Genomic DNA, 288 nt, shown 5'->3' with positions numbered 1-288 from the left:
AAGTGTTCTTGCACCCGACTGGTGTGCCTCAGCCGGTGAGTGTCAGCCCACTAACCAAGAGTTCCTTGGTTTGATTCCCAATCAGGGCACATGCCCAGGTTGTTCACCCATTCCCCAGTAGGGGGCATGCAGGATGTTCCTCTCTCTCTCATTGGTGTTTCTATCTCTCTATCCCTCTCCCTTCCTCTCTCTAAGTATACTTGTTTATGGTGGTAATTTTTGGCATAAAACAGCCCAAAACGTAGTGATTTGCTCTTACATATGAAGAAAACTGTTGGAGCTGAGGAG

The sequence above is a fragment of the Myotis davidii genome, unplaced genomic scaffold (assembly GCF_000327345.1).
Source record: "Myotis davidii unplaced genomic scaffold, ASM32734v1 scaffold5037, whole genome shotgun sequence".
NCBI classification, from domain to species: domain Eukaryota; kingdom Metazoa; phylum Chordata; class Mammalia; order Chiroptera; family Vespertilionidae; genus Myotis; species Myotis davidii.
The sequence above is the reverse complement of the archived record's forward strand: the minus strand, read 5'-3'. Positions refer to the sequence as shown.